The 23,695-nt window shown below is 38.0% G+C and overlaps 1 non-coding gene across 1 annotated transcript; it reads right to left on the reverse strand.

Moving 5' to 3' along the window:
- Positions 1 to 2,092: 2,092 nt before the first annotated feature.
- On the reverse strand, positions 2,093 to 2,199 carry LOC145013561 (small nucleolar RNA R71). The gene has a single exon (XR_013665111.1). It is a non-coding gene; the product is annotated as a small nucleolar RNA R71 (small nucleolar RNA).
- Between the last annotated feature and the right edge of the window lie 21,496 nt (positions 2,200 to 23,695).

Consider the following 23,695-nt stretch of genomic DNA (forward strand, 5'->3'; position numbering starts at 1 on the left):
TAGGGCCGACTACTCGGTGAGTCCAAGTGAAGATAATGACTCGGGAACCCAGATGCTTATCGCATACGGATATTGTGAGACGGACTCGACGAGTCGCCACCTGACTCGACGAGTCGATATGCAAATATATAGATAACTTCTCAGATCGAGGAAAAAAACTTCTGGGATAATTCTGGAGTAATTAGCTGCGATTCAGAGGCCAGAGAAACCCTAGAAGACGAAGATAGAAGCTACAATTCAATCTCGAGGGAGATTTGAGGCAAATTCCATCATTATGCTTAATCTTTTGTTTTCTACTATGGTTAGACAATTAGAATTCGTTTTTATGTTGTTATTTACTTCAATCATGAGCTAAAACTCTTAAACTTCTGTTTGGGGATACAAAATTGAGACTATGGTTTGATTATTGGTAGGATTAATTCAATGTTGGTGATTTATTTGTTATTTTAGCTTGCTAAAGAACCTAGTGTGTGAATGATAATTAAGTTTTTGTTAATAGGAAGGTAATTAAATAGCATGAACATCGTTTGATTATTAACCTCATATACCTTGTGACTACTTTGTTATATGTCTAGGACTAATGAACATGAAACTAGGATTAATAAGAAAATTAAGTAAATTCATGTGCAAGCTTGTGTGATGACCATCAACAAGAAGTTAATTAAAACCAAATTGATTAACTATTGTGAGACTAAAGTAATCCGAATAACTAATCTAGTGAACTAAATTGAATTAGACAACTGATCACTGTTTAAGTTAGTTTATTTGCTAAGGATTAGTGTAGTGAACGCGAACCTAATCACTTGAATCGGTAACCAACAAAAGAATTAATCCATTGCACTATTACCTTGAAATCAACCATAGGATCAATTGAGTTGAACTAAACAGAAGTTCCTTCGTATTATTGAATCTAGTTAATTCTTTGTTTTTCTAGTTTTTAGATTAAGTAATAGTTAGTAAGTTTCTAGTCTTGTAAAACTAGAGAAAACCCTCTACTTATTAATTAATTTAGATAGAATTAGTTTTTATTTTTAATTTGCCGTTCCCTGTGTTCGATACCCTACTTGCTTAAACTATTCCACAATTGATAGGTACACTGCCTTTGTGTGTTTATTTTACAACTAAAAGTCGGATTAAAACTAAGTGAGTTTACACATATCAAGTTTTTGGCGCCGTTGTCGGGGAACGGTTCTAAAATTAGCATTAAATTCTAATTCAATCGATCCTTTGTGTGAGATTTATCTTACACAAAGTTAATTACTATTTAATTTAGTAGGTAGTATAAAAAAAACCCTGATTTTACCTTGGACTCTCCGAGTGCATTCGCACAGACTCGGCGAGTACGACGCTAAATCAGCTTTAATTTTATTTTATTTTTTTGTTCTTTTTACGCGTTTTCTGTTTTGTTTGCAGTTGTTTCATGACCCGAGGATCTGATACACCTCTGGTCCCCCCTCTTGAAGATCCGGAAACCGCACTAAGAAGGAGCAAAGGCAAAACCGTTGGAAAATCCGCTTCTTCAAAGAACTCACCACTCAAAAACCTCAAGTCTGTTTTCAGCAAGAGAAGGAGCAACAAATCAGGAGCATCCAGTGCCTCGTTGACAATCGAAGATCCAATTCAAAAAGACACCGAGTACGAGACCGAGGAAGAAGACGAACCCACATACGAGCACAGATCCGAGTTTGAAGACGATTTAGCTACCGCAATGGCTAATATCGATGAAATCCCCATGGGGGAATGGAAGAAGAGGATGCGTGATGACACCGACCCGGGACTTGTGCAACCCACAATTCCCGCAACCGTTACTTTCGAGCTAAAGGGCCATATTCTCGCTCAACTCAAGGAGATTCCTTTTTATGGGAAAGATCACGAAGACGCCTATAAGCACTTGGATGAAGTAAATGATGTGGCTGACTACTTCAATGTACCAAATGTGCCTCGCGAGAACCAGCTACTTCGCATGCTCCCAGTCACGTTTAAAGGTGCTGCGAAGGATTGGCTCAAGTCACTTCCTCCCGGATCGGTCACCATATGGGCCAAGATGAAAGAGGAATTCATAGACCATTTTTGCCCGCCTTCCAAGATAGCTAAGTTGAAGAAAGCCATCGCCAACTTCGAGCAACAACCCGGTGAATCTCTTTATGAAGCTTGGGAAAGATACAAAGGTTTGCTTAGAAATTGCCCACACCATGACCTTAATAGCCAACAAGAGGTCTCCATTTTTTATGATGGAGTCAATGTCACCACAAGGCAATTGCTCGATTCACAAGGCCCGCTCACCAGAAAGCCGCCTCCGGAAATCAAGGAGTTAATTGAGGAATTCTCTAAGCATTCTAGAGAATACCACAATCCGAGAAATGAAGTAAGTCGGGGAGCAGTGAACTCGGTGAATGATAGCATGGCGGCGGTAATAGCTAAGCTCGATAATCTAGATAGAAGGATGACAAAAATGGATCAAACAATCCATGCTATTCGAGTTGGATGTGAGAATTGTAGAGGGCCCCACCTCAACAAGGATTGTGATCTAGACGAAAATGGAAATAAAAAGGCTCAAGTGTTTTACTCTAGTGGCGATAGATACGACGAAGATTGGAGGAAACCGAAGAAGGAATGGCTCCCATACGAAGAATATAAAAAGGCTAAGGAGGAGAAATACAAGCAGAAGGAAAGGGGATTCTATCAAAAAGAAGAGCCGGTGATGGAAAAGAAATCCAATTTATAAGAAATGCTCACTAGATTCATAACCGCGTCCGAAAAAAGACACAATGATCACGATGTAGCAATGCAAGAGACCAGAAATATGTTGAGGAATCAGCAAGCATCCATTCTCAACATTGAGAAACAGCTGGGACAGCTTGCACATCAAGTGAATGAAAGAAGACCGGGCCAACTTCCAAGTAACACATAGAATAATCCAAGAATGGAAAATGTGAGTATGGTAACTTCCCGCTGTGAAAAAAATTTCACACGGGCACAGAGGGTCTCTAATAGCAAGACAGAGAAGATAGAAGAGCCAGTTCCAGCTAAACCCGACCCGACTCGCCGATTCCCTCAAATGGACTTGACGAGTCCATGCGTACAAGACAGAACCCCCATCCACTTAAAGCCATACAATCCCCCCTACCATTCCCAATCAAAGCCATGCCTGTGGAGGAAGTGGAAGCTTATAAATCCTTTATGAAGCATGTTAAAGACCTCCAAGTCAATGTGCCATTTGTAGAGACGATGCTTACAACACCCAAGTATTTCAACTTACTAAAAGGCCTCTTTGCTGCTAGGAAAGACTTGGTTGAAGTCGCAGAAATAATGTTGAGTGAGTTACCCGAAAAGAAGGGCGATCCGGGAAGTATCAAAATTCCGTGTCAATTTGGAAACACATTTGTCACTCAGGCGTTGACCGATTCCGGTGCAAGCATCAACCTGATGCCTCTTTCTTTCTTCAAGAAACTGAACTTACCAGAGCCAAGACCGGTAAACATGAAGATCCATTTGGCTGACAAGACGACAATTCATCCAAAAGGAGTTTGCGAGGATCTTCTCATTAAAGTTGACAAGTTCATCTTCCCAGTAGACTTTGTGGTGCTAGATATGGAAGAAGACCCTGAAGTTCCAATTATTTTGGGGAGGCCATTTTTAAACACCGTGTGTGCTTTAATTGATGTATGTGAGTCTACACTTACATTAAGGGTAGGAGACGAGTCAGCGGTATTCAAAGCTATACCAGAAGTCAAGCAAGAAGTGGAAGGGAGAGAAGAGATCTCATTTATCGATTTAGATGATGAGATACTACAAAAAGAGCTTGAACTTTTGCAAAAAGAAGACCCAAGCAAGTTTCTGCTACATTCTGGAGAGGATGGAGATGTTCAAAAGGACTTGGAGGAGTTAGAGAAGCTACTGGAAGGAGCCGATTCAGAAAACACTCAAGAAAAGATTGAATACGACCAGACTCGCCGAGTCACTCTATTGGACTCGACGAGTCCAGTCGACTTTGACAACAAATCGGACAACTTCAATCTGCTTGTTGCTAATTCTCTGCATCTTCGAGGCGATGATATTTTTCATGATTCTTTAGAAGAACAAACAGCAGAAGGTGAGATGGATACGAAATTCCAACACGCCCATATAGCAATTCTTGATGCAATTCCGCTTGTAGATGGGTTAAACGTAGAAAAAGAAGACAAGGCAATGGATAGTAGAGTGGACACTGATCAACCATTCAATACCAAACCTAGAGCGCAAACTTTCACAGAATATGAAGTAGTTAAGTTTACTAAAAAGGAGGTGAAAGAGATGGAGAAAAAGAATGGGGTGAAGAAGAAAAGGAGGAGAAAAGAATCCCAAGCAGCCGAGGATGATGCTGTAATAAAGAAGAGAGAGGAATTAAATAGGGCTTATAAAAAGAAGGTTCATGCTTACAAGACAAAGTACAAACCACAAAAGATAAGGTGTGAATTCCCGATGCTAGAAGATGACGAGACGTAGACGGGAAGGAGTCCAGCTAACGACTCCTTAAAAAGAAGCGCTTGGCGGGAGGCAACCCGTTATTTAGAGTTTGCTTTCTTTTACTTTTAGTTTTGTTTGCATTTTTTTTGTTTTTAGAATTTTAATCTTCCAATTCATCAGATATTTCTGCTTGAGAGTGCGTATGGACTAAGTGTGGGGTGAAAAAAAATTCTTTTCTAAAGAAATTAGAAGAAGTGTTAAAAATTTTGGATTTTTGCAAGAGACTCGCCGCGTCTAACCATGACTCGACGAGTCCGTATAGATTTCAGAAAATAACATGTATCGTGACCAGACTCGCCGAGTCTGACCCCGACTCGACGAGTCGGTATTATTCACAGGAAAGAAAATAATAATAAGACTTACTTTTACACCTGGTTTAACCCTAAAAGACCAGTTTTTTTTTAAACAACATCACCCACTCGCCGTGCGCCTCTTACTCCATTCTCTCTCAAGCTTTCATCTTTCTCTTCATTGTTCTTCAACATTTTTCAAGTTTCATCAAGGAAAGGTAACAAATTTCTTCTTCTTTTCTGTTAAAAGTATGATTTTAAGAGCATCTATGATGGACATTGCATAGAAAAACCCGATTTTGAAAAATAGTAAATTCTAGGGTTTTGATTTTTCATGGATTATGATGTTTTACCTGCTTATTCTTACCTAATACCTTATATACATGTGCCTAGACAAAACCCTTGAAGTGATTTGCAGATTTCATGGCCCAATTTTAGTAAACTCGCCGACTGACTCGTGCAGTTCATGCGACTCGCCGAGTCATACATGGACTCGACGAGTCGAGTCGGGGAAACGAGTGCATGACTGTTTTTAAGTATAATCTATATTTCTGGGTTTTTGTATCTTTGTTTTGCAGAAGTATGTTTAGAAGGAGGCAGATTTCAAGTGCAAACCAAGAAGATTTTCCTTGGTTGAACTTCCCACGAATCGAGTCCGCTTCAACAATGCGGAAGTGGAAGAAGAAGTTGGCTGACATACGAAAAAAAAGAAGTGTACGTGCCTAACAGGATAGATTGGGAGTGGTTACAAAGTATTCTCTATGAAGAGGAGTTAGCTCATTATCTTTTGAAGGAGTTTACCCATGGAGGCGAGAAAATGATTTGTGACGGGTGGAGCCGGGTCTTTCGGATTCAAGAGTCGGTGTATTTGGAGCTATGCTTAGAGTTCTTCTCCACGGTGTCTTTCACCGGGGGAACGGATTGTTATCACCCAGCAAGTTTTAGTTTTTGCCTAGGGGGTGAATTTCATCACTGTTCTGTGCTCGACCTTGCTTGTCGATTAGGGATTTATAACCAGCCCTTGGTCTCAACAGCTATCTTTCGGGCCTTCTTGGAGCAAACCCACATGGTGTTTCCCAATGGAGTAACTAGCACGGGTTAGTGGAACACAATTGGAAACAAAGTTTATATTCCGAAGTCGGCACAAGAAGGGAGCATTAGATCACCTACCCATCGCCTTATACATCGTCTCATTTCATCCACCATTAATCAAAGAAAGGATGATGACAAAGTTTCTAACCTTGATGTCTTCTATCTATGGAGCATTATTACACCCGGCATTTTCTGCAACATTCCTTGGTGTTTGGCTTCGTATCTAGCGGAGGGTGCGGTCAAGGATCGCAAAACTTCTCGTATTAATGGTGGTATGTTTGTCACCCGGCTAGCCAACTCATTTGGGTTGATGAACCGTGGTGCATGGAACTTTATGACGATGATTCGTACACCTCCATTCAATCCAATTCTTTTCCGGCGAGCCAGAATTATTGAAGACTATGGTGGTGGTCATTATGCTATCCCGCATGATGATCCCGTTGTTGGTCCCGAAGCACCGGGAAGGAGGGTTCGATCGAGACGGGAACGGGATGTGGAGGAAGAGCCGCCGGTGATTCCGGTTGAAAATGAAGAAGTACCAATGGATTGGTACAATGTGGAGATGAGGCGGCTACAGGATCAAATGGCGCGTGGGATCAACTTCAGCAATCAATCTCACATCCAATTATTCGACCACTTCAACATCCCACATATTGATGGTGGCAATTATCCATTTATTCCGTCGTGGGATGACGTGATTAGTGCAAGGAGGAGTAATGCAGGAGGAAGTGGAGCAGCCGCGGATGATGATGAGGAGGAAGATTAATTTATTTGTGTTTTTATCAATCAATTTTCAATTTTCATTTTTATTTTTATTCGGTGTGTATGAAGTTGTTAAGACTTTTATTATTTTGCTTAATGATTTTTTGCATTAGTCATGTTCAGGATTGGATTAGGAGTGCTTGCATAGGAAGGGTTTAACGTTATAGAGAAAGGGTGTTATAACGAGTGAAAGAGAGTCAAGGAAGTGAAGCGTTAAAGTCAAAGTGTCGAGTCCGGTCCCTAGGGATATGAGCAATTGAGTCTAGAAGTGAGGAGGAGTTTAGAAGAGTTATTAGAGGCTGATACAATTGCAAAATACAATGTTTTTTCGTCCAGTGGCCTACTCATCGAGTGCACTTAACTGACTCGACAAGTCGCCTTGTATTTCCGCACATTCTGAGATGGCCGCGCTGGTACTCGACGAGTCCCATATATGACTCGACGAGTCGATCATTTTTATACCAAAAGGACTGCTGATTTGATGTTGCTAAGTGTACCACTTGATCACTTATTCTTCCATATCGATTCTTGAAGAGTTTACACTGTTTTACCTACATATTTAGAGCTGCCACATGAAATTTTGATGCCCAAGTCATGGATGCGCTGTTTTCATGGCTAAAGTCAATTGAAGTTGGAGCTTGAAAGAAGAATGTCAACCTATCGACTGCTACCCCAGGGGAGTTTGTTCCAATTCTCTCTATATTTGCATTTTTATTTTTGCATAATATGCAATGAGGGCATTGCATAAAATAAGTGTGGGGTAGGGGGTTAGTCACATATTAGAAAATTTAGAATCTTAATTTAGGCTAATTTTAAAAAAATTGTTGCATACCAAAAATATGACTTAGGGATTTAATTTAGAGAATTTTGGTAAAAGAAAATTAGGATTCCATGTTAGAATTATGTTGATAATTGCATGAAAACTCAAATGTTTAGTTGAGCCTATATAAATTTGTGGCTTCCTTATTCCAGTGAAATCACGAGACAAAAAAAACGACCTTGCTCAGCCTGAGGGATGCAATACGTTTAGCAGCCTAAACCTGAAATGTATCCAGGAAAGTTGTTATCGTTAGCCAATAAAGGTTGAGATTGAGCACCCCTGCTTAAGCATGTAGGGATTTGAGTGAAAAAGTAAGGAATACATGTAAAAAAAGAGAGAATTACTAGAAAAGTTGTAAGAATTTTGGAGCAAATGAAGTGAAGATCAAAAGATCAAAATTCCAAGAAATCCAAAAAGTTGAAGATACCAAAAATCAATCAATACAAGGTGGTGAATTCAAAGAGATCAAAGATCAAATTATCAAGGAAGTGAAGAATTCAAAAGAGCTCCATAGTGGTATCGAAAAGTTGTAATTCTAGATTATGTATGCTTGGGTTGATCAATTAAAAATACCTTGAGGGTAAGAGGTTTTCTGATGATGGATTCGGAGGGTTGCATAAAATGAGCATAGTTCGGGGTGAGTGGGCGAATGTTTATGAGGATTGTGAGTATTTGGAGTATGGGGGGTCCTTAGGAAAAAATTTAGACACAAATGCATGTGTTGCGGTCTTGGCATAATGGTTGGGTTAGATTGGAGTTGTCATACATAATTCTAATGTCTTAAAATTCAGTTTTGCTTGGGGGCAAGCAAAACTCAAGTGTGGGGTATTTTGATATGTGCATATTTAGTTTGTATTAAGTATATATTTTTATTCATTTATTAGCTAAATTATTGCATTTCATGGACAAAAGGTACTTAAAAGTGTTTGAATTGTATTTTCAGTCCAAAAATGAAGCTCGGAAGCAAAAGGAAGCAGGAGAAGCGGTTAGGAGTTCAGGAATTGGATAAAGAAGAAAAACACCAAAAATAGCACCTACTCGGCGAGTAGGGCCGACTACTCGGTGAGTCCAAGTGAAGATAATGACTCGGGAACCCAGATGCTTATCGCATACGGATATTGTGAGACAGACTCGACGAGTCGCCACTTGACTCGACGAGTCGATACGCAAATATATAGATAACTTCTAAGATCGAGGAAAAAAACTTCTGGGATAATTCTGGAGTAATTAGTTGCGATTCAGAGGCCAGAGAAACCCTAGAAGACGAAGATAGAAGCTACAATTCAATCTCGAGGGAGATTTGAGGCAAATTCCATCATTATGCTTAATCTTTTGTTTTCTACTATGGTTAGACAATTAGAATTCGTTTTTATGTTGTTATTTACTTCAATCATGAGCTAAAACTCTTAAACTTCTGTTTGGGGATACAAAATTGAGACTATGGTTTGATTATTGGTAGGATTAATTCAATGTTGGTGATTTATTTGTTATTTTAGCTTGCTAAAGAACCTAGTGTGTGAATGATAATTAAGTTTCTGTTAATAGGAAGGTAATTAAATAGCATGAACATCGTTTGATTATTAACCTCATATACCTTGTGACTACTTTGTTATATGTCTAGGACTAATGAACATGAAACTAGGATTAATAAGAAAATTATGTAAATTCATGTGCAAGCTTGTGTGATGACCATCAACAAGAAGTTAATTAAAACCAAATTGATTAACTATTGTGAGTCTAAAGTAAGCCGAATAATTAATCTAGTGAACTAAATTGAATTAGACAACAGATCACTGTTTAAGTTAGTTTATTTGCTAAGGATTAGTGTAGTGAACGCGAACCTAATCTCTTGAATCGGTAACCAACAAAAGAATTAATCCATTGCACTATTTGTTGGATTAGTGTCTAAGTCCATAACTATTTTGGTATGTACTTGACCCGATGGTGCATGGTCCTTTTGGGTTGCCTTCACCAAAGCAACTTGATAGTATGAATTATGGAGAGTAAGGATTAAATATGATTTATTAATGTATTATGAGAATAATATATTAAAGGAGAAATCATATTGTTTAATTAATATTAGTCAATAATTAATTGGTAATTAGTTTTGTGACTAAAAGAGATTAATTAAACTTAAGGGACTGGAATTGTAATTATAGGATAATTGCAATTTGGGCCATGGATTGCCTTGTATCAAGGGTTGGACGAATTCTATGGGGAATCCCATAAGGAAATCGTCCAAGGGCTTGATTAAAAGGAGTCTATGAGTTGCTTAGGGCTTAAGCATCCAAATAGGGTTTCCTTGTTAGATAACCCTAATAGCCCAACTATATAAAGATCCTTAAGGCTAAAAAACGTGGCTAAGCTTCTTGTTAGGGTTTCTACACGTTTTTGGTAGCCTCCATCCTCTCTCCTCTTCATCCTCTTGCTTATGGTGTTTGTAAGCCATTAGAGGAGTGACACTTGTAACTCTAAGCCTTCCAAAGTCAATACAAGGAGGAATGGGGATTGTTATCGCTACATAACAATCAAGGTATGATCTTAAACCTAATTACATATTAATATGATTACTTGAATGCTAGAATTAGGGTTTATAGTCTTGGATTCAAAGCATGTACAATAGAGAAACCTAGATCCAAGCATTAGGGTTTGTATGAGCACATAGGATGTCTTATGACCAAAACCCATCAGTGGTATCAGAGCCTAGCTTGGTTTCAATTGTATTGATGCATTGTATAACTGGAAAATTCGATTTTTTGGATTCTGGAGGCTGGACTCGCCGAGTCCATGCAGACTCGACAAGTCCATGCCTGACTCGACGAGTCAACTCGTCAGATAATGCTTATCTCGGGATTTCTTGCTGTTTTTGCATATGGATAGTTACCTTATCATGTTAGATCAATATAAATCCGATTTTATGATATATATGACTATATTCTTGATTTAATTAAAGATAATTATCAATTAATAAGATAATTGTTTCCTTATAAGATAATTGATTAATTATTTTGAGTAAATTGATAAATTGTTTTGCAAGAAATCATTAAACAAATCAAATATGGATAATTATGTAATTAAATGTTAGTTTAGATTATTTGTTATTTGATCCTTGTTGTTATGAAAAGTTTCATATTTTCTCCTTTAGGTTTTATAGTTTAAATTTGAACCCAAAAGTTTTGAAGTTTTGAAATTCAAATAGTTAAAAGCCTAATGTTTTGAAAAAGGTTTCAAAATTTGCCCTCAAGTTTTGGAATTTAAAAGTTGATTAAAAGTTTAATTAGGAATGGTAAATTCTAAAACCCTAGTAATGTTTTGAAAAGTTCAAATACACCCTTATGGTTTTATTAATTAATTAAGGAGTATAATTAAAAGAGATTTAATAAATCCATAAAAGTTTAGGTTAACCATTTAATTGAATTAAAAGTGTAATTGTTAAAGTTAACCACATAGTATTTTAAAAGTGTAAAATGCACCCTATACTATATATAACATTAAAAGTCTAACATTATATATATATATATATATATATATATATATATATATATATATATATATATATATATGTATGTATGTATGTATAAGTAAAAGTCAGTCTTACCGTTAGTAGGCCTCATTCACGAAGCTGGTCTATAAGGGGTGTTTAAGGAAATTGCCTATAAAATGGCGATTGAATGGGTATCCACTCTTACCCACCGCACTCTTGACTAGTGGAGGGTCGTTAGCCGAACGGGTAGGATAGGACGAAACCTTCCATTATAAGTATAATGAAATACAAAGTAACTAAATGTTTTTCTAATTCCCAATCTTAGTTACTTAGGCAAAAGTGAATTGATGCAATTCCATGAAATTACACTTTGTGCCCTTGCGAAGACGTTAGTGGAGCGTGTGTGGATTACCGGCACACTAAATGGTTCTAAGAAAAGGTAGCAAAGGGTGACTCAATGTTTGTCATAGTTCGGTGGAGCGTGTGTGGTTTACCGGCACATCGAATAGGTGATTGTAACATGTGAGGGCACCATGTAGTTTGCATGGTTATTCACACCCGCTTTGTGATCGTCGGCATCCCAGTCACAAACAAGAGGGACATATCGAGATTTAAACATGCCATTGAAATATTCAATGAATCTCAAAGGATCTAGGAGTTTTCATAGATTTAAAACTTAAAATTATTTTTCATTTTTCATGGTGGAAATTAGTGAATCGTCATTCACTTACCTTCAAATGTTCTTCAATTTGGGTTACGGCATCCCTCTCCCGAGTTGTAGAATATTGTGTTGGGTCCTAGCCTTAGTATTTCATTTGGGTGATTTACTAAGGACTCAATCAATCAACTAACTTAAATTCATTTTTCTCCCGATGTCAAAGTTCGACAACTATGGTCTTCTCAAATCCCGTGGAACAAGCATTCCACATGAAGATGATATTCCACGATTCGATCGAGGAACAAGAAATCATGCTTCACTTCCTCCTCCTCCTCCTAATTATTCTCCCTAACCCACAAGATTGTAAAATTGAAAGGTTCAATATCACTCAAGCCCTTTTGGCAAGTAAACATAAAGAAGGAAAGTCTGTGTTTGCACACGTCCTAGGGATGAAGTCACACATTGATAGGTTAAGAATGTTGGGATCCGTTGTCTATGACGAAATGGCTGTTGATTGGGTTCTTCAGTCACTTCCCAACTCATATAGTAAGTTCCTAAGAGAGTACTATATGATGAGCTACGACGTGACCCTTATAGATCTCACCTATATGCTTATTGTTGCTGAATCTGCAATGATTTGGCGCAATAGAAAAGCAAAGTTGATTGGTGAATATGCCTTCAAGACCTTTATCGATATAGACAATGGCAATGAAAGACATGCAATGATCGAAAGGTTTGATCATAAGAGAAAGGCGATGTCTGAAGTAGTTCCATGTGTTGTTCCAAAAGAGTCAATTTGCTTTCATTGCCAAGAGAAGGGGCATTGGAGACGAAGTTGCCCTATTTACCTAAGAGATCTAAGAGATGGGAGAGTCAAAAGTATGGCTATGCTTCAGGTAAAATCCACTATCTAACTCCGTTAAGTTCCTATTCATTGATTCTTAATACATGGTGTGATAAGATTGCATTTGAATGTTTTGAAGGATCAGTGAAAAGAAAGGAAGCTTGATAAGAGAGTGTCACACCCCCAGACCAAGGATGGCGGAAACGTCCGGGGGTGGAGGACTTCATGTACAGTATCACAACAACGAATATAATAGTGCTCAAAGTAAATACAACCAACATAAATATAATTGAAAAAGTTATACCAAAGTATATGTTTACATGATTCAAAATCAATTACATTATGATGACAAAAATAAATTGTTGACGGTTTAACATCCCATCCTCAAAGCGATGAAGTTTTCATGTTTCACTGATTTCCTGAGAATACAAGTAGTTTTGAAAAGTGTCAACAATTAAGTTGGTGAGTTCATAAGAGTTTTGTTTGAAGTAGAAACCGTTTTCCTTGTAAAATCGATATAGTTTGATTTGCAGAAAATCCAATATTTTCTTAGTTAAGTGTGAATAGAAATATTCCTTTATGATGCATTAATGAACCCTAGAATGACCCGTAGAGTTCCTCTATAATCGTCCAGCGTATATAAGTTATATAAGGTTTAAATTAGATAAAACGTTGAATATAGTGGGTCTGCCCTAGGTCCACAACCAAACAAGGAACAGGAGATGAGGCAGGCACCACTAATTCTAGGCCAATCGAGACAAAATTCTTATAAGACTCAAACATGTACGCTCAGCGATTATAGTTGAACTCTAACAATTCTAGATGCAATATAGTTTTAATATCATAATAACTATTTTAAGTGAACCTGGTACTTTGTATCGGTACCCCCTTTTTGTATAAAGACCCAGCACTTTGTATTTGTACCCCTTTTTATATAAAAACCGGCACTTTGTATTTGTACCCCTTTTTGTATATAAACCCGGCACTTTGTATTTGTACCCCTTTTTGTATAAAAATCGGCACTTTGTATTTGTACCCCTTTTTGTATATAAACCTGGCACTTTGTATTTATACCCCTTTTTTGTATAAAAACCGGCACTTTGTATTTGTACCCCTTTTTGTACGAGTATGTTATGTAAATGATCATAAACTATACCTATTATAGTTTATTAAAATGTTTGAAATGTATATGTACCCTAACTATACCTATTATAGTTTAGTATATTTCTTTGTGGTGTTTAAGAATCCCACTCTATGTAAGTCAAATGTATAGTACAATATAACTATGTTTAACTTGCTTTGTTTTGTACTAATGATTATGATGGAGGATTTTTATAAATTCAGTAAGTAAATTCCTATTATACAAATATATCATAACAAGAAATACATGAAATATATGAAGTCATCAAGGACTTAACACTTTGCTCAACATGTTACAAAGTGTTTTGATAGTTAGAAGCTGTTAACTAATTCTTAATCTTTCTGCATTGTTTTAGAAAAATCATAGAAAAATAATACGAAGTCGAAAACTAGATCCGTAAATTCTGAGAATTCCTAAAATTAGTCTAGTTTACTCAAAATTTTTATCATGATTTTTGGAAGCTTTTAACTTGTCTTAAAATGCTCATATTCACAGACTGGTCCGGGTTTGTGTTTGAAAAGACAGGTTGTTTTGTAAAAATCACCATAAATTGTAGAAAAATCTTATGGAGATGTGCAAGTAGTAATTTTAAAGCTAAGAAGTGGAACTACTTGCACCTAAAACAGTTTTGAAAAATAAAATGTTTAAGTTGTCCAAAACAGTCCATGAATGGAGTGGAACTTTTCTGATGAAGGCTGTTAGAAAATTTTAGTTATGTTCTTGGTGTTTTAACTTGTATTCCCCCCTTAAAAACTTGAGAAAACATTAAAATGTAGGGGTATGAACTCACCTTGAGTGATTTCAATGGATGGATGATGGAGAGAATGGGTGTTCAACTCAAGAACACTTGGGAAGATTGCTTGAAGATTTGAAGATGTAACACAAATATGATGGAGTTTGTGTAAGATATCTTTGATTTGTGTGGAAATGAGTGCGATAATCACAAGGAGAATGGATTATGCTTACCAAATGTGGAAGAACACTTGATAATCAGCCTTGAATCTCGAGTTTGGTGGAGAAAAAGTTTGAGAGAAAAGTGGTGTTTGATACTTAGTGAAATGAGGCGAATGAGAGAAATGAGGAGAGGGGATGTTTGTTCCAGCTCTAAAAATGTGGGAATGGGTGGAAAATGAGTGCAAGGGGCATTGATGTGACTTAGTTAAGGTGGGGAGGTGTGGTTAGTCAAAGAGTGGGTGTGGAGTGGTTGCTTGTGATATTGGATAAGGCAAAGTCAACACTCCACCTTTAATAATTCACTCATTTGATTTTTATTATTTAGATAATGATTTTCATCAAAATATGTTTAAATTATGAATATTTAGAGTTTATTATGTTAAAATATAATTTCTGGAGAAAATCACGCTTTAAAATCACGAAAAACGGGCTTAAAATGTTAAAAATATCAAAAATGGGTTAAAAGTGACAAAATCCCGAAATTTGGCCGAGGTTCGGTCTTCTGATGCTGAACCGAGAGAGAGGAAGGCAGAAACCGAGAGGGGAGAAGAGGGAGAGAAGGAACCGAGAGGGCAGGATAGAGACCAAGAGAAGAGAAGAGAAGAGAGGAGAGAGGCGAGAACAGAGACCGAGAGGCGGGTAGAGACAGAGACCGAGAGGCCGAGTAGAGACAGAGAGGCGGAGGCCGAGAAGGAGCAGAGACCGAGAGTTCGCGAGGGAGCAGAGACTGAGAGGCCGAGTAGAGACAGAGAGGCGGAGGTCGAGAAGGAGCAGAGACCGAGAGGGGCAGAGACCGAGGCTCGGTCTCGCATGCCTCAGCCAACAGAGGCTCGGTTCTGTCCCGAGAGGCCTCTCTTTTTGGTTTCGGTTCCTAAAGCCTATTTTTCTCGTTTTCGCCCCGTTTTAAGCCGTTTTTTACCCGGTTAAGGGTCGGAATGACCCGAATGATTCTAAAAAGTTACGGGAACTTTTGAGAGAGATTTCACATACTTGGAGAGATTTGGGAGAGATTTGACATTCTTGGAGAGATTTCTCATACAGAGCGATATTTGAGAGAGATTTCGCATACTTGGAGAGATTTGGGAGAGATTTGACATTCTTGGAGAGATTTCTCATACAAAGGGATATTTGAGAGAGATTTCACATACTTGGAGAGATTTGGGAGAGATTTGACATTCTTGGAGAGATTTCTCATACAAAGAGATATTTGAGAGAGATTTCACATACTTGGAGAGATTTGGGAGAGATTTGACATTCTTGGAGAGATTTCTCATACAAAGGGATATTTGAGAGAGATTTCACATACTTGGAGAGATTTGGGAGAGATTTGACATTCTTGGAGAGATTTCTCATACAAAGAGATATTTGAGAGAGATTAAGTGACAACGATTGAGAGAGGTTCCATGTAGGACAGTTGTGAGTGTCCGGCTTCACAATGCAAGGCTTGTAAATCCTGTTAAGCCTTGCTTAAGGATCTTACACACTCCCGGTGAGTATGCAACATTGTTTTATCGGTTTGGCTTGCCACTTACCGCAGTTTTTAGGTTAAGGAGATCTAGTTATACGTACTTTTTGATTTATGATTTCTTATCAGAATAGCGATTTGTTTAGTAAATACTGAACGTAAGTCCTAGTACACAAGGGTTAGTTGAGCTGACCGGTTTGACTTGTTGACTTTATTTGACTTTTAATTGACCAGAATTTGACGGTTGTCACATCATCCCCTCGTTAAAGGGAATTTCATCCCGAAATTTGCACTTTGAATGGGGATCCAAGAATTTAGAGGAAGATGGGGGAAACTTTTCGTAGTACAAGAAATTGATTATGGTGAGGAATAACTCGCCCGATGTCACATGATTATTTCTATGCATGCTTTAATCGATGCTAGATTTAACATATAAAGAAATTCGGGATTTAAATGTCGATGTTAGAAACATGTACTGATATTTGCGGGCAGTTCCGGGGTGGTTTCTCCCTCGGTGATTGCAAGCACCCTTCCACCACCACCGGCATCTCTTGTTCTTGGGCATTCCCTTTTAAAGTGTCCCGTTTCTCCACACTTGTAACAGGTTGGGCTTACTCCAAAGCCAGGGACCTGGTTGATGGGTTGTGCTGGTGCCTTACAGAAACGAACAGTGTGCCCCTCTCTGTCGCAGTTTTTGCAATGCATCTTTCGGCAAGCCCCAGTGTGATGGAAGTTACACTTGTTGCATTTCGGAAGGGTTCCAGCGTATGGTTTCATGGGAGTTGGCATGGTGAGGGTTGTGGCAGCATGAACAGCAAAGATCTGTTGCTTCTTAGCGAGGCCTTGGGCTGATTGGTCCTTCTTGTTGTCCCAAAACTTTCTTTCGCTGTTCCCTCCTCTTGCTTGGGTAAGGGTGGTTGTCATAGTCTCATGGTTGGCATGATGGTCAATGAGTTGTTGTGCTAACTCCTTGGCGCTGTCGAAGGTAGTTGGTCTTGAGGCAAGCACGCTATCTTGAATTTCGGGGGACAATCCCCAGAGGTATCGCTCCAACTTTTTGTCTTCCGGGGTGACCATAGCGGGACAAAGGAGTGCTAGATCACAAAATCGGTTGGTGTAAGTTGTAAGGTCGGAGCCTGCCATTCTGAGATTCCATAGTTCTTGCTCCAGCTTTTGCACTTCACCTCTTGAGCAATATTCCTTCAGCATCATCTTCTTTAAGTCCTCCCAACTTAACGAGTTAGCCACTGCAAGCGTAAGCGACTTAACTCTGCCGTTCCACCAAGTGAGAGCTCTTCCGATGAAGGTGAATGTCGCGTACTTGACTTTGCTCGCTTCGGGGCAAGCATAAATCTCAAAGATTGCTTCGGTTCTCTCGAACCATTGAATTAGCGCGAGGACACCCCCACTTCCATCGAAGGAATCGGGTTTGCCATTTGTGAAGTCCTTGTAAGTGCATTCCTTTGTGCGTCCTGCACTATCCCCGTGGTTAGGGTTTGTGGCTCCAGATCCAGCACCACCAGTGCTATTTGTATCAATTTGCGACATTACAGCTACCACGGCTGCTATTACTGCAGCTTGGAACATTTCGGGATCAAACTGAGGAGGTGGCGTTGGAGGTGGTGGCGCTGTGCTGCCGGAAGGTCTGTGTCTTTTCCTTGGTGGCATCGTTCTGTCATGAGTTTGCAAAAAAACAAATGATCATATGGTAAGTTTCTACTAGTAAAGACAAGTCAGTTGCTATAGAATTAGATTTTTCCTACATTATTCTCCGATTTAAGAATGCCTTATATATAATTCATAAAGGAAGTCCATATGAATGAACTTCATGAGTTAGTAGGTTTGTGGTCTCTCTTAGATTTTTTTTTCGCGATCGTGCTCAAGGCGATTGGTGCAGATCGTATGCATTCACGCATTTGCATAAACATCTGCAATACGATGGAGAGTTGCTCTGCTCTGAATCTCGTTCGGGTAACCCTACGGACCAGGATTGGAAGGATTCTATCTGCTGAGCTTCCTTCGCTTATGTTGTAGAAGCTTCGGTCTCCATTAAATAGCATAGGTTGGTCTTGTTCTTCGCTCCATGTTTCCAAGCACTCTACCCAAGGAGGCATCGAGCCTTGAAAAGTTGGACAAGGGTTAGGATTTGGAACAAGAGTCATCGGGGTTAAGTTCTCCACTTCAGGATCAGAGTCAGAACCATCAGCATAGCCTTCAGTTTGGTGACCATTCCCAGGGGTTGGGTAATCATTCTCTGGCTCCTCTCCGAACCATTTGGTATTTTCGTGGTTAGGGTAGTACGGGTCGTCGTGTGGATGGAATCCAGCCATGATATCTTCGCGAGAAATGGGGATATAAGAAATAACTAAGCAAACGTACTAATTAGCTAATTATATGATGATCTTTATCAGGTACTTCAATGCATTGTTTAGTGCATACTAGTCATATGAATTCAGGACAGGATAGACCTTCGAATAAGCGACCCTAACTCTAAATCCCCAATCCAACGAGAACGGGAAGTAAAGCAAAGATCCACAGATTCTAAGTCTATGACGTCCTGGATACATATAATTTTCATGTATCCCCTAAGCAATTATTGACTTATTGATAAAAATCTATTTTGTTCTCAGATAAGTAATTATAATAATGCCAAAATACCCCTATGGTATTTCATTGTGGTAGTGTTGGTAAGTTTTTAGACTTGTTGCCACATCACAACCATTCTTGGGCATATGCTGATCACTCCTCGGACCAGCATAGTTGATCAGGCTATGCCACTCCCAAGACTGACCATACATCCCCAGGCTTACCTGTGATATCCAACAATCATTATTTTTGTTTTGTCCTAAAATGATGCTGACCTTAGTATGTATGCATGCATGTATACTTTTAACAAAAGCTATTTATTCCTAAAGGTATAGTGGTTTTGAAAACTTTAAATCAGAGACCTTAGTCCAAATGCATTTATAGTTTGTATATCTTATGTGGTTCGATATACTTAGCTCACTATAAACAATGCTCTGATACCAATCTGTCACACCCCCAGACCAAGGATGGCGGAAACGTCCGGGGGTGGAGGACTTCATGTACAGTATCACAACAACGAATATAATAGTGCTCAAAGTAAATACAACCAACATAAATATAATTGAAAAAGTTATACCAAAGTATATGTTTACATGATTCAAAATCAATTACATTATGATCACAAAAATAAATTGTTGACGGTTTAACGTCCCATCCTCAAAGCGATGAAGTTTTCCTGTTTCACTGATTTCCTGAGAATACAAGTAGTTTTGAAAAGTGTCAACAATTAAGTTGGTGAGTTCATAAGAGTTTTGTTTGAAGTAGAAACCGTTTCCTTGTAAAATCGATATAGTTTGATTTGCAGAAAATCCAATATTTTCTTAGTTAAGTGTGAATAGAAATATTCCTTTATGATGCATTAATGAACCCTAGAATGACCCGTAGAGTTCCTCTATAATCGTCCAGCGTATATAAGTTATATAAGGTTTAAATTAGATAAAACGTTGAATATAGTGGGTCTGCCCTAGGTCCACAACCAAACAAGGAACAGGAGATGAGGCAGGCACCACTAATTCTAGGCCAATCGAGACAAAATTCTTATAAGACTCAAACATGTACGCTCAGCGATTATAGTTGAACTCTAACAATTCTAGATGCAATATAGTTTTAATATCATAATAACTATTTTAAGTGAACCTGGTACTTTGTATCGGTACCCCCTTTTTGTATAAAGACCCAGCACTTTGTATTTGTACCCCTTTTTATATAAAAACCGGCACTTTGTATTTGTACCCCTTTTTGTATATAAACCCGGCACTTTGTATTTGTACCCCTTTTTGTATAAAAATCGGCACTTTGTATTTGTACCCCCTTTTGTATATAAACCTGGCACTTTGTATTTATACCCCCTTTTTGTATAAAAACCGGCACTTTGTATTTGTACCCCTTTTTGTACGAGTATGTTATGTAAATGATCATAAACTATACCTATTATAGTTTATTAAAATGTTTGAAATGTATATGTACCCTAACTATACCTATTATAGTTTAGTATATTTCTTTGTGGTGTTTAAGAATCCCACTCTATGTAAGTCAAATGTATAGTACAATATAACTATGTTTAACTTGCTTTGTTTTGTACTAATGATTATGATGGAGGATTCTTATAAATTCAGTAAGTAATTTCCTATTATACAAATATATCATAACAAGAAATACATGAAATATATGAAGTCATCAAGGACTTAACACTTTGCTCAACATGTTACAAAGTGTTTTGATAGTTAGAAGCTGTTAACTAATTCTTAATCTTTCTGCATTGTTTTAGAAAAATCATAGAAAAATAATACGAAGTCGAAAACTAGATCCGTAAATTCTGAGAGTTCCTAAAATTAGTCTAGTTTACTCACAATTTTTATCATGATTTTTGGAAGCTTTTAACTTGTCTTAAAATGCTCATATTCACAGACTGGTCCGGGTTTGTGTTTGAAAAGACAGGTTGTTTTGTAAAAATCACCATAAATTGTAGAAAAATATTATGGAGATGTGCAAGTAGTAATTTTAAAGCTAAGAAGTGGAACTACTTGCACCTAAAACAGTTTTGAAAAATAAAATGTTTAAGTTGTCCAAAACAGTCCATGAATGGAGTGGAACTTTTCTGATGAAGGCTGTTAGAAAATTTTAGTTATGTTCTTGGTGTTTTAACTTGTATTCCCCCCTTAAAAACTTGAGAAAACATTAAAATGTAGGGGTATGAACTCACCTTGAGTGATTTCAGTGGATGGATGATGGAGAGAATGGGTGTTCAACTCAAGAACACTTGGGAAGATTGCTTGAAGATTTGAAGATGTAACACAAATATGATGGAGTTTGTGTAAGATATCTTTGATTTGTGTGGAAATGAGTGCGATAATCACAAGGAGAATGGATTATGCTTACCAAATGTGGAAGAACACTTGATAATCAGCCTTGAATCTCGAGTTTGGTGGAGAAAAAGTTTGAGAGAAAAGTGGTGTTTGATACTTAGTCAAATGAGGCAAATGAGAGAAATGAGGAGAGAGGATGTTTGTTCCAGCTCTAAAAACGTGGGAATGGGTGGAAAATGAGTGCAAGGGGCATTGATGTGACTTAGGTAAGGTGGGGAGGTGTGGTTAGTCAAAGAGTGGGTGTGGAGTGGTTGCTTGTGATATTGGATAAGGCAAAGTCAACACTCCACCTTTAATAATTCACCCATTTGATTTTTATTATTTAGATAATGATTTTCATCAAAATATGTTTAAATTATGAATATTTAGAGTTTATTATGTTAAAATATAATTTCTGGAGAAAATCACGCTTTAAAATCACGAAAAACAGGCTTAAAATGTTAAAAATATCAAAAATGGGTTAAAAGTGACAAAATCCCGAAATTTGGCCAAGGTTCGGTCTTCTGATGCTGAACCGAGAGAGAGGAAGGCAGAAACCGAGAGGGGAGAAGAGGGAGAGAAGGAACCGAGAGGGCAGGATAGAGACCAAGAGAAGAGAAGAGAAGAGAGGAGAGAGGCGAGAACAAAGACCGAGAGGCGGGTAGAGACAGAGACCGAGAGGCCGAGTAGAGACAGAGAGGCGGAGGCCAAGAAGGAGCAGAGACCGAAAGTCCGCGAGGGAGCAGAGACCGAGAGGCCGAGTAGAGACAGAGAGGCGGAGGCCGAGAAGGAGCAGAGACCGAGAGGGGCAGAGACCGAGGCTCAGTCTCGCATGCCTCAGCCAACAGAGGCTCAGTTCTGGTCCTAAGAGGCCTTTCTTCTTGGTTTCGGTTCCTAAAGCCTATTTTTCTCGTTTTAAGCCGTTTTTGACCCGGTTAAGGGTCGGAATGACCCGAATGATTCTAAAAAGTTACGGGAACTTTTGAGAGAGATTTGGGAGAGATTTCACATACTTGAAGAGATTTGGGAGAGATTTGACATCCTTGGAGAGATTTCTCATACAAAGAGATATTTGAGAGAGATTTCACATATTTGGAGAGATTTGGGAGAGATTTGACATTCTTGGAGAGATTTCTCATACAAAGGGATATGTGAGAGAGATTTCACATACTTGGAGAGATTTGGGAGAAATTTGTCATTCTTGGAGAGATTTCTCAAACAAAGAGATATTTGAGAGAGATTTCACATACTTGGAGAGATTTGGGAGAGATTTGACATTCTTTGAGAGATTTCTCATACAAAGGGATATTTGAGAGAGATTTCACATACTTGGAGAGATTTGGGAGAGATTTGACATTCTTGGAGAGATTTCTCATACAAAGAGATATTTGAGAGAGATTAAGTGACAACGATTGAGAGAGGTTCCATGTGGGACAGTTGTGAGTGTCCGGCTTCACAATGCAAGGCTTGTAAATCCTGTTAAGCCTTGCTTAAGGATCTTACACACTCCCGATGAGTATGCAACATTGTTTTATCGGTTTGGCTTGCCACTTACCGCAGTTTTTAGGTTAAGGAGATCTAGTTGTACGTACTTTTCGATTTATGATTTCTTATCAGAATAGCGAGTTGTTTAGTAAATACTGAACGTAAGTCCTAGTACACAAGGGTTAGTTGAGCTGATCGGTTTGACTTGTTGACTTTATTTGACTTTGAATTGACCAGAATTTGACGGTTGTCACAGAGAGCAAGATGAATCTAATCACAAGAGATGGATTTTGATCGCATGGACTTGAAGATTGGATTTTGAGCTTAGATAGTTATGATAGAGTTGTTAGAAATTTTCCTTTTTCATAGTTTTCAATAGATTTTGCATTGTAAGGACAAATGTTTTTCCGCTGCTTTTATAAATAAAATAAATTTTTTTTGACTTATTTATTTGTTTATTCCCTTGCAATGAAATCGTTATGAAAATTGATGTTTGCATATTTCTACAACGAATGGATATGATTCTTAGTTAAGTTATTTATGGAAATGTCGAGAATTTACCAAATATGGAGAGTTTCTCATTGCCCAAGTTTCAATTGGACAGAAACTTGGAATCATACAACCTGGTTGCACGATGAATGAGAAATTTCATATTTGGAAATTAGACTAATTCATTGACAAAGTGTCAAGTGAAGGACTAGGAGATCGAGTACAGAAAGTTGTGTGTTGATCAAGTTCACCATAAGAGTAACAAAGATATTCGTCATGATTTACTAAAGGCTTAATAAATATGATTACACTTACAAGATTAAGTGTAATTTTGAATTGATTAAAGGGTTTAGATCAATAGCAAAATGAATAAGAAGAATCAAGTAGGCAGAAAGATAAGAGTTTCTCCATTCTAAGAAGAAGGGAGAGTAGCTTTTATGCTTTATGATATGTCTTAATGATTAAGAACCATATCTCAATTGATCCTCTAAGTGAGTCTTAGTACAATTGTATGTTTAACAAGAGGAATCAAGGATTGAAGAAATGGTTAGATCAAGAAGTCTATCATACTTCGTTCCAATAACAAGTCTTAAAGTTAAGATTGTGATAATGAGTGAAAAGTATTAAAGGTTTATAACATTCATCAAATGTGGAAAGTTGTGATGTCTTGAATAAGACAAAGACCGACTAGGACAATTTATGAAGTGTTTTGATACAAGCTACACTAACTCTTGAAAATTTGGTTGTCAAGAAATGTTTATTGACAAGAGAATC

The sequence above is a fragment of the Lactuca saligna genome, chromosome 8 (genome assembly GCF_052625555.1).
Source record: "Lactuca saligna cultivar CGN05327 chromosome 8, ASM5262555v1, whole genome shotgun sequence".
NCBI classification, from domain to species: domain Eukaryota; kingdom Viridiplantae; phylum Streptophyta; class Magnoliopsida; order Asterales; family Asteraceae; genus Lactuca; species Lactuca saligna.